Raw genomic sequence first — 18,503 nt, 5'->3', positions numbered from 1 at the left:
GTGTAAATAGCTGAGGCCCCAGCACTGATCCATGTGGCACTCCACGAGGTACAGCCTGCCAACCTGAAAATGACCCGTTTATCCCGACTCTCCGTTTTCTGTCCGTTTACCAATGCTCCATCCTCAATATTACCCCCAACCCAATGAGCCCTTACCTTGCGTAACACACTTTTGTGTGGCAACTTATTGAATGCCGTTTGAAAATTTAAAAATACAATATCCACTGGTTCCCCTTTATCGACCCTGCTCGTGACATCCTCAAAAAACTCCAATAGAAATTCACCGAGGCGAGTGATTCCGCCCTTTCTATTATTTTTTATTCGTTCATGGGATGTCGTCGTCGCTGGCGAGGCCGGCATTTATTGCCCAGCCCTAATTGCCCTTGAGAAGGTGGTGGTGAGCCGCCTTCTTCAACCGCTGCAGTCTGTGTGGTGAAGGTTCTCCCACAGTGCTGATCGGAAGGGAGGTTCTATTCTATTGGTTCATAACAAGCGGGCGTGGGGCTGTGTGTGGGACCAGGCCCTGATTGGCGGGTGGGGTTATCAATCACTTGTTTTGAACCAATGGAAGGGGCGGACTCAATGAGCGGCAATCATTTCTGCAGCGAGTGAAAGTGTCGATTCGATTCTCCTTCACACCGTCAATATTGGTCTCATTTTCAGCCCTGCCATAATTAGATCTCCCGGTGAATGACGGAGTGATTGAGAAAAGTCCACAGCTGGAAGTAAACAGGGATTGTAGACTGAGGAACAACAGCAGGGGAATCAGCACAGGATTGTGAGATCAGCAACCAGAGAGAATCCTTCCGATTCAAAGAGCTTCCATCGATCGACTGGGGAGAAAGGTAAGAGAAAGTCCCATTTACTCAGATAAACACTGGTCCTGTGGACAGTCCACAAAGGTTACAAGCTAATGGGGAAATGGTGAGAATGAGACTGGGAGAGTCTGATCACAGAGTACAATTATCCAGCATGAGGCCGTGCAATGAAACGTGAAGTGAGATCAGTTTCTGTCTCAAAGCACACAGTCACAAATGAATCTTGTGTGTGTTTTAGAGTGAAGGGGTTTGATCTAAGAGGTGACTCCAGTCTGAGGCAGTGCCGAGCAGATATGCAATGTCTCCCCGCCCCCAGCACCAACTGTGAATGAACCCACCTTTATGGTCCCCATAATATCAATATTACACTGTATTAATGTAGTACCAGTCAGTGTTACCGAATTCAAATATATTTCATATCCAACTATCAAAATCAATCATCTTACAATTCTGAACTGGATACTGGAATTAACTTAATGTTATTTCCCATCAGTAAATCTATTTCTGGATTTTAGAATTGCAGTTGAATTAAATGACAGTTTACATATAAACTGGTGATAAAATGATACGTAAATCGTATTCGAATAATGCTTTAAGCAGAAAATATATTCACTGTCTTTCAGCCCTTTTAAACACGAACTGGAGTTTCCAGAAATGTTGTTTATCCAAACTTTGTAACATTCCAGATGTATAAAGAATGTGACGATCAGATGTTTTGCCATCGAATTCAGTATTGTGGCAGTAATTTAAATGGCCACTGCTAACAGTTACATGTTTAGATGGTTTATGACAATCTGATTTTCAGAGCAGATGGGGTCTGTTTTTAATAATGTGACTGTTTGATCCTTCTGTCGATGCGGTGCTGCTTAATGTTCTGTCGAGCTCGAACTGACGGTACATTCAGTAAATTCCCAGTATCAGGTCTCGTGGTGTAAAAAAATCTTTATTGGAATGGCAGCTTCGTGGTTAGAAAAAGTGTCTGAATGTTTAGGGTTAATCTTCATCTTAACTAAACTCTAAACACGATGGTGGTTTTTGTCATTTCCGTTTCAGTTATTTTCCATGAGTGATTTCCTCTACTGCCATGGTAACAATCTGTCAGATCTCAGTACAAGAGGTGTTGGTTCCAATTTATGTCCGAAAGACCATGAAACATTCAGTGTAAACTCTTCTCTATATATTCAGACCATGAAACGGGACACCCAAATTTCTCTGAACACCAACGTTCAATAGTTTCTTACGATTTAAAAAATATCCTGTTTTTCTATTCTTCTGACCAAAGTGAATAACCTCACATTTCTCCATCTGCCACCTTCTTGCCCACTCACTTAACCTGTCTATATCTCTTTGCAGACTCTTTGTGTCCTCCTCACAGCTTACTTTCCCACCTACCTTTTATCGTCAGCAAAATTGGAGACATTACACTCGGCCCCTTCATCTAAGTCATAGAATCGTTGCAACACAGAGGGAGGCCATTCGACCCGTCGACCATGCTCCGAATCTATGCAAGAGCAATCCAGCTAGTCCCACTCCCCTGCCCTATCCCCAGAGCCCTGCAATTTTTGTTCCCTTCAAGTATTTATCCAATTCCCTTTTAAAGGCCATGATTGAACCGGGGCGGGCCCAGAGAGAGAAGTATGAGTGAGATTGGAGGGTGGAGGATGTGAGCGATGGTGAAGGGAGGGGGGTGTAAGTGACTGTGGTGGGAGGACGATGTGAATGATGATGGAGGGAGTGGGATATGTGAGAGAGGGTAGAGGGAGTGGAATGTGTGAGTGACGGTGGAAGGAGGGGGATGTATGAGAGAGGGTGGAGGCAGGGAAATGTGTGAATGAGGATGAAGGGAGGTGGATGCGTGATTGAGGGTGGGGGTTGGGGGATGTGAATGAGGATGGAGGTATGGCGATGGGAGTGAGGGTGGAGTGAGAGGATGTTTGAGTGAGGGTGGTGGGAGAGGGTATGAGTGAGGGTAGAAGGGTGGATGTGTGTGAGGCTGGATGGAAGGGGTTGTGAGTGAGTTTGGAGGGAGGGGATGTGAGTGAGTGTATTGCGAAGAGGATGTATGACTGATGGTGGAGTGTGGAGGATGTGTAAGTGAGGGTGGAGTGTGGGGTATGAGTGTTCGAGGGTGAAGGGAGGGGGATGTGAGTGACAGTGGAGGCAGGGTGATGTGTGAGTGACGGTGGAGCGAGATGAAAGTGTGAGTGGGGGTGGTGTGAGGGGTATGTCTGAGTGAATGTGGAGTGAGGGTGATGTGTGAGTGAAGGTGGAGGGATGGTGATGTGAGTGAGGATAGAGGTAGGGCGATGTAAGTGAGGTTGGGGGTGTGGGTTTTGAGTGAGGGTGGAGGGAGGAGGATGTTTGAATGAGGGTGAATGGAGATGAATGTGAATGAGGGTGGACGGAGTGGGGTGTGTGAGTGACGGTGGAGGTAGAGGGATGTGAATGAGAGTGGAGGGAGGGCCATGTGAGTGAGGGTGGAGGAAGGGACGTGTGAGTGAGGGTGCAGGGTGGTGGATGCGTTATTTTGGGTGGAGGGAAGAGGATGTGAATTAGGGTAGAGGAATTGTGATGTGTGAATGACAGTGGAGAGAGGGGGCTGTCTGAGTGAGGGTGGAGTGATGTGGATGTATGAGTGAGAGTGGAGGAAGGGGGATGTGAGTGAGGGTCGACGACGTGGGATGTGTGATTGAGGTTAGAGGGATGATGAGTGAGTGAACATGGATATAGAGGGATGTGAATGAGGGTGGAGGGAGGGGATGTGAGTGAGTATGGAGGGAAGGGGTTGCGCGTGAGGGGGAGGGAGTGGGATGTGTGAGTGAGGATGGTGGGAGGGGGATGTGTGAGTGACAGTGGAAGGAGATGGATGTGTGAGTGATGGTGGAGGGTGGGCCGTTCGTGAGTGAGGGTGAGGTGACGGGATGCGATTGCGGGCGGAGGCAGAGGATGTGTGAGTGAGTTTGGAGGGAGGTGGATGTGTGATTGACTCAGGATGGATGAGTGGTGGGAGGAGGATTTGTGAGTGAGGATGGAGGGAGGGTTAGGAGTGAATGATGGTAGAGAAAGGAGGATGTGTGAGTGAGGGTGGAGGGCGGGGAATGAGTGAATAAGGTTGGAGGAATGGTGTGTGTTTGAGTGTGCAGTTAGTGGGATGATTGTATAAGGGTGGAGGGATGGGATTTATGAGTGAGGGTGGATGGGGATGTGTCAGTGAGGGTGGATGGAGGGCGATGTGAGCGAGGTTGGTGGTAGGTCAATGTGAGTGAGGTTGGATGGTGGGGTCTGACTGAGGGTGGGATGTTTCAGTTAGGGAGGAGGGCAGAGAATGTGAATGAGGATGGAGGGTGTGGGGTGTGTGAATTAGGGTGGAGGGAATTTGATGTGTGAGTGAGCGTGGAGTGAGGGGGATGTGTGAGTGAGGGTGGAAGGAGAGGAATGTGTGAGTTAGGGTGGAGGGAGTGGAATGTGAATGACTGTGAGGGGATATGAGTGAGTGTGGAGGGAGGGGATGTGTGAGTGAGGTTGGAGAGAGGATGACGTGAGTGAGGGTGGAGCGAGGTGAATATGTGATTGATGGAGGAGGGACGGGGAAGTATATGTGAGGGTAGAGGGAGGTGGATGTGGGTGAGTTAGAGTGGAGGGAGGAGTATGTGAATAAGGGTGGACGGAGTGGGATATGTGAATTAGGGTGGAGGGAGGAGTATGTGAATAAGGGTGGAGGGAGTGGGATGTGTGAGTTAGGGTGGAGGGAGGAGTATGTGAATAAGAGTGGACAGAGTGGGATGTGTGAGTTACAGTGAAGGGAGGGGAATGTGTGAGTGAGCGTGGAGTGATGGTGATGTCTGAGTGAGTGTGGAGGGAGGGGGTTGTGTGAGTGAGGGTAGTGGGAGTGGTTATATGAGTTAGGATGGAGGCATGGAGATGTGAATGAGGGTGGAGGGAGGTGGATATGTGAGTGAGTGTTGTGGAAGGGGGTTGTGTGTGGGGGGTGGCGTAGGGAGGGAAATGTGTGAGTGCCTGTGAAGTGAGGGGGAAATGTGAGTCAGGGTGGAGGGAGGGGGATGTTCATGAGGGTGCAGTAACGGTGATGTGAGTGAGAAGGGAGGGAAGGGAATGTGAGTGAGGGTGGGGACAGGAGGATGTATGATTGAGCGTGGAGGGAGGGGAATATGAGTGAGGGTAGAGGGAGGTGAATTTGAGTGAGAAGGGAAGGAGGCGGATGTGAATGAGGTTGATAGGAACGATGTGAGTGAGTGTAGATGGAGGAGTTTGTATGTGATGATGGTAGCACGGGGTTGTGAGTGAGGCTGGAGGGAGGCGGAAGTGTGAGTGAGAGTGGAGGGAGGGGATTGTGAGTAAGGTTGATGGGACCAATGTGAATGAGGCTGGAAGGAAGTGGATGTGTGAGTGTGAGTGGAGGGAGGGGATTGTGTGTTATGGTGGAGGGAGGGGGATGTGTGAGTGAGAGTGGAGGGAGGGTGTTATGAGTCAGGGTGGAGGGAGCAGGATGTGTGTGAGGGTGGAGGGAGTCGTATGTGAGTGAGGCTGGACGGAAGTGGATGTGAGTGAGAGTGGGGTGAGGGGGATGTGAAAGAGGATCTAGGGATAGGGATATGAATGCGTGTTGAGGGAGGGTGATCTGAGTAAGAGTGGAGAGAGGGGCATGTGCTTGAGGGTGGAGTGAGGGGGATGTGTGTGAGGGTGGATGGAAGTGGATGTGAGTGAGTGTGGAAGGAGTGGGATGTGAATGAGTGTTGTGGGAGGGTGAGGTGAGTGAGAGTGGAGGGAGGAGATGTGAAACAGGGTGGAGTGATGGGGATGTGGTACAGGGTGAGGGTGCAGGGAGGGGGATGTGTGCGAGGGTGGAGGGAGGGGATGTGTGTGAGGGTGGAGGGAGGTGGTGTGTGTGAGTGTGGAGGGAGGGGGATGTGTGTGAGGGTGGAGGGTGGAGGATGTGAGAGACGGTGGAGGGATAGGGATGTGGGTGACTGTGGAGGGAGAGGCACGTGAATGAGGGTGCACGGAGGGTCATGTGAGTGACTGTGTTGTCCCTCTCTCTGGGCCCGGGAACGTGTGGCAGCTCCAGGGAGTGTGCTTGTGGCTCAGATAAATCTCCCCCTCCCTGAACCCCGGGCTTCAGTCAGTGAGGAGCTGCACTCCCGCACTCTCCGCCCGGTCTCACTGCCTGGTATCACCGCCCGGTCCATCCCCTGGGTCACCTCATAAGAACATACAAAATAGGAGCAGGGCTGGGCCATCCGGCCCCTCGATCCTGCTCCGCCATTCAATAAGATCATGGCTGATCTTCAACCTCAACTCCACTTTCCCGTCTGATCCCCATATCCCTTGAGTCAATTACAGTCCAAAAATCTCTCAATCTCAGCCTTGAATATACTCAACGATTGACCATCCACAGCCCCCCGGGGAAAAAGAAATCCAAAGGTTCACAACCCTCTGAATGAAGAAATTTCTCCTCATCTTATTCTTAAAAGTCTGACCCCGTATCCTGAGACTATGCCCCCTTGTTCTAGACTATCCAGCCAGGGGAAACAACCTCTCAGCATCGACCCTGTCAAAACCCCTCAGAATCTTATATGATTCAATAATATCACCTCTCATTCTTCGAAACTCCAGAGAGTATCGGCCCATTCTACTCAATCTCTCCTCATAGGACAACCCTCTCATCCCAGGAATCAATCCAGTGAACCCATCTTGCACTGCCTGTAAGACAAGTATATCCTTCCATAGATAAAGAGACCAAAAGTGTGCACAGTACTCCAGGTGAGGTCTCATCAAAGCCCGATACAATTCTCGGAAGAATTCCTTACACTTGAACTCCAACCCCCTTGCAATAAAGGCCAAAATGCTATTTGCCTTCATGATTGTTTGCTGTACCTGCATGTTAACTTTCTTTGTTTCTTGTACGAGGACACCTCTGAACGCTAAAATGTAACAGTTTCTCACCATTTAAAAAATATTCTGTTTTTCTTTGCTTCGGACAAAAGTGAATAACCTCACATTTCCCCACATTATACTCTATCTGCCATATTTTTGCCCACTCACTGAAGCTGTCTATATCACTTTGCAGACTCTTTGTGTCATCCTCATTGCTTACTTTCCCACCTAGCTTTGTATCGTCAGCAAACTTGGATACACAGCACTCGGTGCCTTCATCTAAGTCATTAATATAGATTGTAAATAGCTGAGGCCCCAGCACTGATCCTTGTGGCACTCCACTGGTTACAGCCTGCCAACCTGAAAATGACTCGTTTATCCCGACTCTCTGTTTTCTGTTCGTGAACCAATTCTCAATCCTCAATATTAGCCCAACCCAATGAGCCCTTCTCTTGTGTAACAAACTATTGTGTGGCAATTTATTGACTGCCTTTTGAAAATCGAAATAAGCAACATCCGCTAGTTCCCCTTTATCTACCCTGCTCGTGACATCCTCAAAAAACTCCTACAGAGATTCGCATAGGCGAGTGACTTCCGCCCGTTCTATTATTTTTTTATTCGTTCATGGGATGTGGACATCGCTGGCGAGGCCAGCATTTATTGCCCAGCCCTAATTGCCCTTGAGAAGGTGGTGGTAAGCCGCCTTCTTCAACCGCTGCAGTCTGTGTGGTGAAGGTTCTCCCACAGTGCTGATCGGAAGGGAGGTTCTATTCTATTGGTTCATAACAAGCGGGCGTGGGGCTGTGTGTGGGACCAGGCACTGATTGGCGGGTGGGGTTATCAATCACTTGTTTTGAACCAATGGAAGTGGCGGACTCAATGAGCGGCATTCATTTCTGCAGCGAGGGAAAGTGCAGATTAGATTCTCCTTCACACCGTCAGGATTGGTCTCATTTTCTGCCCTGCCATTATTAGATCTCCCGGTGAATGACGAAGTGATTGAGAAAAGTCCACAGCTGGAAGTAAACAGGGATTGTGGACTGAGGAACAACAGCAGGTGAATCAGCACAGGATTGTGAGAGCAGCAACCAGAGAGAACCCTTCCGATTCAAAGAGCTTCCGCAGATCGACTGGGAAGAAAGGTAAGAGAAAGTGTCATTTCCTCAAATGAACACTGGTCCTGTAGACAGTCCACAAAGGTTACAAGGTAAAGGGGGAAATGGCGAGAATGAGACTGGGAGAGTCTAATCACCGAGTACAATTATCCAGCATGAGGCAGTGCAATGAAATGTGAAGTGAGATCAGTTTCTGTCTCAAATCACACAGTCACAAATGAATCTTGTGTGTGTTTTAGAGTGAAGGGGTTTGATCGAAGAGATGACTCCAGTCTGATGCGGAGCCCATCAGGTTTAAAGTGTCTCCCCGCCCCCTGCACCAACTTGGAAAGAACCCACCGTTCTTGTCTCCATAATATCGATATTATACTGTGTGTTAATGTAATGCCAGACAGTATTACTGAATTCAAATATATTTCATATCCATCAAAATCAACCATCTTACAATTCTGAACTGGATACTGGGTTTTGCTTAATATTATTTCCCATCAGTAAATCTATTTCTGGATTTCACACTTGCAGTTGAATTAAATGATTATCATTTAAATATAAACTGGTGATAAAATGATACGCAAATCTTATTTAATGGATTGTAAAAATTCTTCCAATTGATTATTTTGTGTGTTGTCAGAATAATGTTTTGGGTGATCACCTGATCCAGCCTCTGCCGAGGGTTCTTTTTAATAAACTGAGAGCGATGTTTGTCCCCATACAATCCAGATTCATTTCCGTGCTCTTTGATTCGATAGAAGTGTTCAAAATCATGGCGATTTAGATTAAGTAGATAAAGTGAAACAGCTCCCATTGTTGGAAGGGTCAAGAACCAGATGACGCACATTTAAGGTGATTGGCGAAAGAACCAAATGCAGTGAGTTTAATGGTCTGGAATGCGCTGCCTGACAGGGTGGTGGAAGCAGATTCAAAAGCGAATTGGATAAATTGTGTAAGGGAAAATATTTGCAGGTCTACGTGGAAAGAGCGGGGGAATGGGATTAAATGTAATGCTCTGACTAAGAGCCGGCACAGGCTCGATGGCCTGAATGGTCTCCTTCGATGCTGTAATCATTCCGTTATTCTATCCAATTCCTTTTTCAAGTTACTATTGAATCTGCTTCCACCACCCGTTCAGGTAGTGCATTCCAGATCATAATATCTGGCCACATCAAAATGCAAATCTCTTCATCTCCCCCCGCCTGCTTCTTTTGTCAATTATCTTAAATCTGTGTCCCCTGGTTATCGACACATATTAATCTTAAAAGCCTTTTTCTAACCATCCGTTTATCGATTTATAATTATGTTTAATCTAACTTAACAGGTATAAATAGAGGATCGTGTTTTCAAAATATCAGTGAGAGACAGGCCCTTGAGATTAATGTACAAGTCTGGCGTGCCATGTAACTTTCATATTACAAAGCGATCATAAATAATACCGTTGTTAAGAAATGGCGGGGTGAAAATATGTTTTTGAAAAACAAGCATAATTGCAGCGACACAAAGTTCAAAACACTTTTTTTCCATTTGGCAGCTGTAAGTTGCCAGCGAGCTCAAGGAACGGAAACGAGATCTGTTGCATTGCCCGTCTCTGCTGACAACGGTTTGTAAACTGGAGAATGGGTGTAAAGTAGATCAGTTGCATCGCCCCCCTCTGCTGACTGAGGTTTGTAAACTGGAGAGTGGGGGGTAAAGTAGATCTGCTGCATCGCCCCCCTCTGCTGACTGAGGTTTGTAAACTGGAGAATGGGTGTAAAGTAGATCTGTTGCATCGCCCCCCTCTGCTGACTCAGGTTTGTAACCTGGAGACTGGGGTAAAGTAGATCTGTTGCATCGCCCCCCTCTGCTGACTGAGGTTTGTAACCTGGAGACTGGGCGGTAAAGGAGATCTGTTGCATCGCCCCGCCTCTGCTGACTGCGGTTTGTATCCTGGAGACTGGGGGGTAAAGTATATCTGTTGCATCGCCCCCCTCTGCTGACTGCGGTTTGTAACCTGGAGACTGGGGGGTAAAGTAGATCTGTTGCATCGCCCGCCTCTGCTGACTGCGGTTTGTATCCTGGAGACTGGGGGGTAAAGTAGATCTGTTGCATCGCCCCCCTCTGCTGACTGCGGTTTGTAACCTGGAGACTGGGGGGTAAAGTAGATCTGTTGCATCGCCCCACTCAACTGACTGAGGTTTGTAACCTGGAGACTGGGGGGGTAAAGTAGATCTGTTGCATCGCCCCCCTCTGCTGACTGAAGTTTGTAACCTGGAGACTGGGGGGTAAAGTAGATCTGTTGCATCGCCCCCCTCTGCTGACTGAGGCTTGTAACCTGGAGACTGGGGGGTAAAGTAGATCTGTTGCATCTCCCCCCTCTGCTGACAGCGGTTTGTAACCTGGAGAATGGGGGGTAAAGTAGATCTGCTGCATCGCCCCCCTCTGCTGACTGAGGCTTGAAACCTGGAGACTGGGGGGTAAAGTAGATCTGTTGCATCGCCCGCCTCATCTGGCTGCGGTTTGTATCCTGGAGACTGGGGGGTAAAGTAGATCTGTTGCATCGCCCACCTCTGCTGACTGCGGTTTGTATCCTGGAGACTGGGGGGTAAAGTAGATCAGTTGCATCGCCCCCATCTGCTGACTGAGGTTTTAAACTGGAGAGTGGGGGGTAAAGTAGATCTGCTGCATCGCCCCCCTCTGCTGACTGAGGTTTGTAAACTGGAGAATGGGTGTAAAGTAGATCTGTTGCATCGCCCCCCTCTGCTGACTCAGGTTTGTAACCTGGAGACTGGGGTAAAGTAGATCTGTTGCATCGCCCCCCTCTGTTGACTGAGGTTTGTAACCTGGAGACTGGGCGGTAAAGGAGATCTGTTGCATCGCCCCGCCTCTGCTGACTGCGGTTTGTATCCTGGAGACTGGGGGGTAAAGTAGATCTGTTGCATTGCCCCCCTCTGCTGACTGCGGTTTGTAACCTGGAGACTGGGGGTAAAGTAGATCTGTTGCATCGCCCGCCTCTGCTGACTGCGGTTTGTATCCTGGAGACTGGGGGGTAAAGTAGATCTGTTGCATCGCCCCCCTCTGCTGACTGAGGCTTGTAACCTGGAGACTGGGGGGTAAAGTAGATCTGTTGCATCGCCCCACTCAACTGACTGAGGTTTGTAACCTGGAGACTGGGGGGGTAAAGTAGATCTGTTGCATCGCCCCCCTCTGCTGACTGAGGTTTGTAACCTTGTGACTGGGGGGTAAAGTAGATCTGTTGCATCGCCCCCCTCTGCTGACTGAGGCTTGTAACCTGGAGACTGGGGGGTAAAGTAGATCTGTTGCATCGCCCCCCTCTGCTGACTGCGGTTTGAAACCTGGAGACTGGGGGGTAAAGTAGATCTGTTGCATCGCCCGCCTCATCTGGCTGCGGTTTGTATCCTGGAGACTGGGGGGTAAAGTAGATCTGTTGCATCGCCCACCTCTGCTGACTGAGGTTTTTAACCTGGTGACTGGGGGGTAAAGTAGATCTGTTGCATCTCCCCCCTCTGCTGACTGAGGTTTGTAAATTGGAGACTGGGGGGTAAAGTAGATCTGTTGCATCGCCCCCCTCTGCTGACTGAGGTTTGTAACTTGGAGACTGGGGGGTAAAGTAGATCTGTTTCATCGCCCCACTCTGCTGACTGTGGTTTGTAACCTGGAGACTGGGGGGTAAAGTAGATCTGTTGCATCGCCCCCCTCAGCTTACTGAGGCTTGTAACCTGGAGACTGGGGGGTAAAGTAGATCTGTTGCATCTCACCCCTCTGCTGACAGCGGTTTGTAACCTGGAGAATGGGGGGTAAAGTAGATCTGTTGCATCGCCCACCTCTGCTGACTGAGGTTTGTAAACTGGTGACTGGGGAGTAAAGTAGATCTGTTGCATCGCCCCCCTCTGCTGACTGCGGTTTGAAACCTGGAGACTGGGGGGTAAAGTAGATCTGTTGCATCGCCCCCCTCTGCTGACTGAGGTTTGTAACCTGGAGACTGGGGGGTAAAGTAGATCTGTTGCATCGCCCCCCTCTGCTGACTGCGATTTTTAACCTGGAGACTGGGGGGTAAAGTAGATTTGTTGCATCGCCCCCCTCTGCTGACTGAGGCTTGAACCTGGAGACTGGGGGGTAAAGTAGATCTGTTGCATCGCCCTCCTCTGCTGACAGCGGTTTGTAACCTGGAGACTGGGGGGTAAAGTAGATCTGTTGTATCTCCCCCCTCTGCTGACTGCGGTTTGTAACTTGGAGACTGTGGGGTAAAGTAGATCTGTTTCATCGCCCCACTCTGCTGACTGTGGTTTGTAACCTGGAGACTGGGGGGTAAAGTAGATCTGTTGCATCGCCCCCCTCTGCTGACTGAGGCTTGTAACCTGGAGATTGGGGGGTAAAGTAGATCTGCTGCATCGCCCCCCTCTGCTGACTGAGGTTTGTAACCTGGAGACTGGGGGGTAAAGTAGATCTGTTGCATCGCCCCCCTCTGCTGACTGAGTTTTGTAACCTGGAGACTGGGGGGTAAAGCAGATCTCTTGCATCGCCCCCCTCTGCTGACTGAGGCTTGTAACCTGGAGACTGGGGGGTAAAGTAGATCTGTTGCATCCCCCCCCCCTCTGCTGACAGCGGTTTGTAACCTGGAGAATGGGGGGTAAAGTAGATCTGCTGCATCGCCCCCCTCTGCTGACTGCGGTTTGAAACCTGGAGACTGGGGGGTAAAGTAGATCTGTTGCATCGCCCCCCTCTGCTGACTGAGGTTTGTAACCTGGTGACTGGTGGGTAAAGTAGATCTGTTGCATCTCCCCCCTCTGCTGACTGAGGTTTGTAACTTGGAGACTGGGGGGTAAAGTAGATCTGTTTCATCGCCCCACTCTGCTGACTGTGATTTGTAACCTGGAGACTGGGGGGTAAAGTAGATCTGTTGCATCGCCCCCCTCTGCTGACTGAGGCTTGTAACCTGGAGACTGGGGGGTAAAGTAGATATGTTGCATCTCCCCCCTCTGCTGACAGCGGTTTGTAACCTGGAGAATGGGGGGTAAAGTAGATCTGTTGCATCTCCCCCCTCTGCTGACTGAGGTTTGTAACTTGGAGACTGGGGGGTAAAGTAGATCTGTTTCATCGCCCCACTCTGCTGACTGTGGTTTGTAACCTGGAGACTGGGGGGTAAAGTAGATCTGTTGCATCGCCACCCGCTGCTGACTGAGGCTTGTAACCTGGAGATTGGGGGGTAAAGTAGATTTGCTGCATCGCCCCCCTCTGCTGACTGCGATGTGTAACCTGGAGACTGGGGGGTAAAGTAGATTTGTTGCATCGCCCCCCTCTGCTGACTGAGGCTTGAACCTGGAGACTTGGGGGTAAAGTAGATCTGTTGAAGCGCCCTCCTCTGCTGACAGCGGTTTGTAACCTGGAGACTGGGGGGTAAAGTAGATCTGTTGCATCTCCCCCCTCTGCTGACTGCGGTTTGTAACCTGGTGACTGGGAGTTTAAATAGATCAGTTGCATCGCCCCCCTCTGCTGACTGAGGTTTGTAACCTGGAGACTGGGGGGTAAAGTAGATCTGTTGCATCTCCCCCCTCTGCTGACTGAGGTTTGTAACTTGGAGACTGGGGGGTAAAGTAGATCTGTTTCATCGCCCCAATCTGCTGACTGTGGTTTGTAACCTGGAGACTGGGGGGTAAAGTAGATCTGTTGCATCGCCCCCCTCTGCTGACTGAGGCTTGTAACCTGGAGATTGGGGGTTAAAGTAGATCTGCTGCATCGCCCCCCTCTGCTGACTGAGGTTTGTAACCTGGAGACTGGGGGGTAAAGTAGATCTGTTGCATCGCCCCCCTCTGCTGACAACGGTTTGTATCCTGGAGACTGGGGGGTAAAGTAGATCTGTTGCATCGCCCATCTCTGCTGACTGAGGTTTGTAACCTGGTGACTGGGGGTAAAGTAGATCTGTTGCATCTCCCCCCTCTGCTGACTGAGGTTTGTAACTTGGAGACTGGGGGGGTAAAGTAGATCTGTTTCATCGCCCCACTCTGGTGACTGTGGTTTGTAACCTGGAGACTGGGGGGTAAAGTAGTTCTGTTGCATCGCCCCCCTCTGCTGACTGAGGCTTGTAACCTGGAGATTGGGGGGTAAAGTAGATTTGCTGCATCGCCCCCCTCTGCTGACTGAGGTTTGTAACCTGGAGACTGGGGGGTAAAGTAGATTTGTTGCATCGCCCCCCTCTGCTGACTGAGGCGTGAACCTGGAGACTGGGGGATAAAGTAGATCTGTTGCATCTCCCCCCTCTGCTGACAGCGGTTTGTAAACTGGAGAATGGGGGGGCGGGGGGTAAAGTAGATCGGTTGCATCGCCCCCCTCTGCTGACTGCGATTTGTAACCTGGAGACTGGGGGGTAAAGTAGATCTCTTGCATCTCCCCCCTCTGCTGACTGCGGTTTTGTAACCTGGAGACTGGGAGTTTAAGTAGATCAGTTGCATCGCCCCCCTCTGCTGACTGAGGTTTGTAACCTGGAGACTGGGGGGTAAAGTAGATCTGTTGCATCTCCCCCCTCTGCTGACTGAGGTTTGTAACTTGAAGACTGGGGGGTAAAGTAGATCTGTTTCATCGCCCCACTCTGCTGACTGTGGTTTGTAACCTGGAGACTGGGGGGTAAAGTAGATCTGTTGCATCGCCCCCCTCTGCTGACTGAGGCTTGTAACCTGGAGATTGGGGGGTAAAGTAGATCTGCTGCATCGCCCTCCTCTGCTGACTGATGTTTGTAACCTGGAGACTGGGGGGTAAAGTAGATCTGTTGTATCGCCCCCCTCTGCTGACAACGGTTTGTAACCTGGAGACTGGGAGGTAAAGTAGATCTGTTGCATCGCCCCATTCTGCTGACTGAGGTTTGTAACCTGGAGACTGGGGGGTAAAGTAGATTTGTTGCATCGCCCCCCTCTGCTGACTGAGGCTTGAACCTGGAGACTGGGGGGTAAAGTAGATCTGTTGCGTCTCCCCCCTCTGCTGACTGCGGTTTGTAACCTGGAGACTGGGAGTTTAAGTAGATCAGTTGCATCGCCCCCCTCTGCTGACTGAGGTTTGTAACCTGGAGACTGGGGGGTAAAGTCGATCTGTTGCATCGCCCCCCTCTGCTGAATGGGTCGATATGAGGAAGAGGTTTCTGATACTTTGCCCCGAGACGCCACTTGCAGTGTCTGATCCAACCAGTGATATGGACACGTGTCTTCTGGGAATTTAACTTGTTCAGTCCCAGTCTGTGTTGGATTTTACAAGTTGTTGATGGTTCAAGGTTGGGTTTCATCATCCTGCCGCTTGTCCCCAACACAAAATACACACGGATACTCAGTCACTCACTGATATACAGAGGCATCGTCTCTCTCACACACGTTCACTCAGAGTCACTCACTGATATACAGAGGCATCGTCTCTCTCACACACGTTCACTCAGAGTCACTCACTGATATACAGAGGCATCCTCTCTCACACACTCACTCCGAGTCACTCACTGATATACAGAGGCATCCTCTCTCTCACACACACTCACTCATTCACTGATATACAGAGGCACCCTCGCTCACACTCACTCATTCACTGATAGACAGAGGCATCCTCTCTCTCACTCTCACTCACTGATATACGCACACATCCTTTCTCACTGTGTCTCTTACACGGTACCCTGCCATTGTGTGGTGACCCAGTGCCTTCCCCAAAGTGTTTGATACTGTATCATTACCCGTGTGTTTCACTCCAAACCCAATGACATTATATAGGAACAGGAGGAGGCCGTTCAGCCACTCGAGCCTGTTACACTGGAATTGGGGGAGGCCGTTCAGCCCCTCGAGCCTGTTACACAGGAACAGAAGGAGGCCGTTCAGCCCCTCGAGCCTGTTACACAGGAACAGGAGGAGGCCATCCGGCCCCTCGAGCCTGTTACACAGGAACAGGAGGAGGCCATTCAGCCCCTCGAGCCTGTTATACTGGAACAGGAGGAGGCCATTCAACCCCTCGAGCCGGTTACACCGGAACAGGGGGAGTCCGTTCAGCTCCTCGAGGTTGTTACACAGGAAAAGGAGGAGGCCATTCATCCCCTCGATCCTTTCCCGCCATTCTATTAAATCGTAACCGATCTGTACTTCAACTTCCTATCACCTCAACACACCTAATAAAAGGGTAGATTTGATTCCCTGTTACTTTGTACTGAAAACAGAATCTGACTCTATTGGGGAAACTGGAAACCAGGGACACAGACAGACTAAGTGAGTGAGGAAAACTGTGGGAGATGGTGTTTAATGTGGGCAAGTGTGAGGTCATCCACTTTGGATCAGAAAAAGACAAATCGGAATATTTTCTGAATGGGAAGAGTGTGGGAACTGTGGATGAGCAGATAAATTTAGGGGTCCAAGTACATAAATCTCTAAAACCCAGTGGGCAGGTACACGAAGTGATCAAAAAGACTAATGTAATGTTGGCCTTTATCTCAAGGGCTGGAATATGAAGTGGAGGAAGTTATGTTACATATTTCCATAGCTCTGGTTAGAGCCCGTCGAGAGCTCGATCAATCAATGAGGTAGATTTTAAGGAGCGTCTTGAAGGAGGAGAGAGAGGCGCAGAGGTTTAGCGAGGAAATTCCAGAGCTTGGGGTCCAGGCAGCTGAAGGCACGGCCGCCAGTGGTGAAGCAATGGAAATGGGGGGATCGGCAAGAGGCGAGATTTGTAGGAGCGCATAGATCGCGGAGGGTTGTAGGGCTGGAGGAGGTTACAGAGATGGGGAGGGGGGAGGGTCGTGCAGGGATTTCAAAACCAGGATGAGAATTTTAAAATGGAGGCGTTCCCAGACCGTGAGCCAATGTAGGTCAGTGAGCAAAGCGGGTGATGGGCGAACGGGACTTTGTGCGAGTTCTGACATGGGCAGCAGAGTTTAGGATGTTTATGGAGGGTGGAAGATGGGAGGACGGGCAGGAGAGTATTGGAATAGTGGAGTCTGGAGGTGAGAAAGGAATGGATGAGTCTGATTAACCGTCTGATTCACACTCCCGCCAGGGGGAGGATGGCGGTGGATTGAGATGATGGCGGTGGATTGAGATGATAGCGGTGGATGGGGACCGGTTGATCTTCTCCAGGGGGAGGATGGCGGTGGATTGAGATGATGGCGGTGGATGGGGACCGGTTGATCCTCTCCAGGGGGAGGATGGCGGTGGATTGAGATGATGGCGGTGGATGGGGACCGGTTGATCGTCTCCAGGGGGAGGATGGCGGTGGATTGAGATGATGGCGGTGAATGGGGACCGGTTGATCTTCTCCAGGGGCAGGATGGCGGTGGATTGAGATGATGGCGGTGGATGGGGACCGGTTGATCTTCTCCAGGGGCAGGATGGCGGTGGATTGAGATGATGGCGGTGGATGGGGACCGGTTGATCCTCTCAAGGGGGAGGATGGCGGTGGATTGAGATGATGGCGGTGGATAGGGACCGGTTGATCCTCTCCAGGGGGAGGATGGCGGTGGATTGAGATGATGGCGGTGGATGGGGACCAGTTGATCGTCTCCAGTCCTCTGGATTCTTCCATCAGTCAGGTCGCGACCCCGCCGGATTGCTGACATCACACAAGCGCGCTGCATCCGGGCCCGCGCTGAGTCGGTGAAACGGCCGAAAGGGTTTAAAAATCTGGAGACACGTGACCCTTTCTGCGGTCGGTCAATCAACTGAGAGAGGGCGGTGCCTGTGGGGGAGGCGTTCATTTGTCCCGAGTGTGCAGTGCGCAGACCCTGCCCCGGAAGGGCCCCGGGGGAGGAGTCAGTTGGGGATGACAGGGGGACGGACTTGTCAATCGGGTTTGATCCAATAGGGACAAAATCTATGGGGGGAGTTGGAGAATGAGAGAGAGCCCCTGACATTAATCAGTGATGGGTGGGGAGGGGGGAGAGGGAGGAGGGGGGAGAGGGAGAAGGGGGGAGAGGGAGAATGAGAGAGAGCCCCTGACTTTAATTAGTGATGGGTGGGGGGAGGGGGAGAATGAGAGAGAGCCACTTACTTCAATCAGTGATGGGTGGCGGGAGGGGGGAGGGAGAATGAGAGAGCCCCTGACTTTAATCAGTGATGGGTGGGGGGTGGGGGGAGGGGGAGAGGGAGAATGAGAGAGAGCCCCTTACTTTAATCAGTGATGGAGGGGGAGAGGGAGAATGACAGAGAGCCCCTTACTTTAATTAGTGTTGGGTGGAGTGAGGGGGAGAGGGCGAATGAGAGAGAGCCCCATACTTTAATCAGTGATGGGTGGAGGGAGAGGGAGAGGGCGAATGAGAGAGAGCCCCATACTTTAATCAGTGATGTTTGGGGGGAGAGGGAGAGGGAGAATGCGAGAGAGCCCCTTCCTTTAATCAGTGATGGGTGGGGGGAGAGGGAGCGGGAGAATGAGCGAGAGCCCCTTCCTTTAATCAGTGATGGGTGGGGGGAGAGGGAGAATGAGAGCGAGCCCCTTAATTTAATCAATGATGGGTGGGGGGAGAGGGAGAGGGAGAATGAGAGAGCCCCTTACTTTTATCAGTGAAGGGTGGTGGGAGGGGGAGAAGGAGAATGAGAGAGAGCCCCTCACTTTAATCAGTGATGGGGGAAGGGTGAGAGGGAGAATGAGAGAGAGCCCCTTCCCTTAATCAGTGATGGGTGGGGGGAGAGGGAGTGGGAGAATGCGAGAGAGCCCCTTACTTTAATCAGTGATGGGTG

General features: G+C 50.6%; 1 protein-coding gene across 3 annotated transcripts in view; it reads left to right on the top strand.

Moving 5' to 3' along the window:
- The first annotated feature begins 666 nt into the window (after positions 1 to 666).
- Positions 667 to 18,503, top strand: part of LOC137314562 (NACHT, LRR and PYD domains-containing protein 3-like) — a 64,748-nt gene continuing 46,911 nt past the window's right edge. The window contains exons 1-2 of one of the 3 annotated variants that reach the window (XM_067979873.1): positions 667 to 844; positions 7,688 to 7,854. The gene's annotated coding sequence lies outside the window, so the exon portion shown is untranslated. Of the gene's footprint in view, positions 845 to 7,655; positions 7,855 to 18,503 lie in introns of those variants that run through there. The other 2 variants (XM_067979867.1, XM_067979868.1) reach the window with 2 other exon arrangements.

This window comes from Heptranchias perlo, unplaced genomic scaffold, assembly GCF_035084215.1.
Source record: "Heptranchias perlo isolate sHepPer1 unplaced genomic scaffold, sHepPer1.hap1 HAP1_SCAFFOLD_52, whole genome shotgun sequence".
Taxonomy (NCBI): domain Eukaryota; kingdom Metazoa; phylum Chordata; class Chondrichthyes; order Hexanchiformes; family Hexanchidae; genus Heptranchias; species Heptranchias perlo.
This window is presented reverse-complemented; position numbering and strand designations above follow the sequence as displayed.